At 34.3% G+C, this 1,819-nt stretch overlaps 1 long non-coding RNA gene across 1 annotated transcript; it reads left to right on the top strand.

Moving 5' to 3' along the window:
* The first annotated feature begins 600 nt into the window (after nucleotides 1-600).
* On the top strand, nucleotides 601-1,819 carry LOC128218481 (uncharacterized). The gene is made up of 3 exons (XR_008258385.1): nucleotides 601-707; nucleotides 993-1,035; nucleotides 1,531-1,819. It is a non-coding gene; the product is annotated as an uncharacterized LOC128218481 (long non-coding RNA).

Here is a 1,819-nt window from a genome sequence, read left to right as displayed (position 1 = left end):
AACTACACCAATGACGCCGACCACCAGAACCACTACCACAACAAGAACAACAACAGATTCAATATCTACACCAATAGTGACGACAACCACCACACCCATCACAGCAACAACATCGATCTCAACGACTGCTGGACAATCCAGCACTTCAAATATAACAACAGAGAATCTAATATCAACAATTTATGAAGAAACTTTTTCCAATTCGAAAACAACTTTGGGGTCAATACAATTTGACACATCAACTATACCAGAAGAAGAAGGTGATTTTGTGAAAATATTCGACTAATTTCATTTTATGCACTATGACAACAACATATTTCGCATTATAATTTAGTATTTTTAGTATTTACTTTTTCACTTTTTAAGTTTCACAATTATACAATGAGAAGTACAGGGACAAACACTGTAGTTTTTTATTAAATAACACGCAACACAATTGTTATACCGACAAACCTTAGAGATTAACAATGAAAATAGGCAGCTCTGAAAGTTTTGTTGAGGGTTTTTTTTATGGACGTTTTTCCGTCATTTGTTAAAAATAGTTTCTTATTGTGTTTATTCAGGTTTGAGGAAAGCAATTATTGGCATCGTCGTAGCGGGTTTTGGTTTAATTGCTTTTATACTTTTGATCGTTTTTTTTCGAAGGAGGATAAATAAGAAAAAGGCACATCGAAATGCCAATCCCGAACCATCGACACCAATAGCAGGTATTCATACTACCGCAGGTAGTTTAATAATAATAATAATAATAATAATAATAATAATAATAATAATAATAATAAAAGTAATGAGGGATTAACCTATATCAGCCCCTTTAAGGCGAGAGATTCGTTATAAATGTACGATTATCTACCCTCAGTAACCATAATGACAGTTAGACATATTCTTATTTTTAAAAACAGTTAATATCATTTTTATTAATAACCACGGCAGTGATTATATACGACAAAGGTATAAGTGTGTCCACAACAAATATATACCTTTCTTTTTAGTATCCAACACCAACACCAACGGAATTCCAAATCCAGATTACGCGTAAGTATTTTTCGAAAACAATAATTCTGTAAACTTTCAAACTAATTATTGTTACTCAACTGAAATGTGTGTGTATGTAAGCATTTTTATACTCGCATCCGGGACTTGTCCACTCGGCGAGTGGTCCGAGAAGAATTTGTTTATTTATTTTTATTTTATTTATTATTTATTTATTTTTATTTATTTATTTATTTTTTTGGGGTGGGGGGGGGGGCAGAAAACAGAATCTTACGATGATTACAGCTACCCAGGTACTTTAACGTGCCCCAGTGTATAGCACTGTCACACCACACCCCCATTTAACGTCCTTCTCGGTAAGTATTTAAGTTGGTGCAGCGTGGATTCAAACCTTCGACCCCTGGATTGACAGTCAAGTGTGTTACCACAAAACCACAGATCCAGACTTAACTGAAAACACTACCAGTACCTATGTATATGCAACAGAGATTAAATGCTAGTTTGATGTTTAATTTATAAACTATTTATACATTTCAGATCATCAATTTCAACATACGTTTTTGGTAGACTTGGCCGTGGCGCAAGCTAAAGGACCAACTTCATTCTTATCCGAAACAGCAACATTTTCAGATGGCTATATAAAAGTAATGGACTTATTTAAATGCTAGTAGGGTAATATGTGGTGTCAACATTGTTCAGATGGTATAGTTATTGTGTTATGACCTACTTTAATATGTCGGCGTACATCAGTGCAGGTCAGTCACACTACTCAGCTTATGTCGGTGAAATTGAAAACAAAGTGTGTGTGTGTGTGTGTATGTGTGTG

This window comes from Mya arenaria, chromosome 14 (assembly GCF_026914265.1).
Source record: "Mya arenaria isolate MELC-2E11 chromosome 14, ASM2691426v1".
Lineage (NCBI taxonomy): Eukaryota > Metazoa > Mollusca > Bivalvia > Myida > Myidae > Mya > Mya arenaria.
The sequence above is the reverse complement of the archived record's forward strand: the minus strand, read 5'-3'. Positions and strand labels throughout refer to the sequence as shown.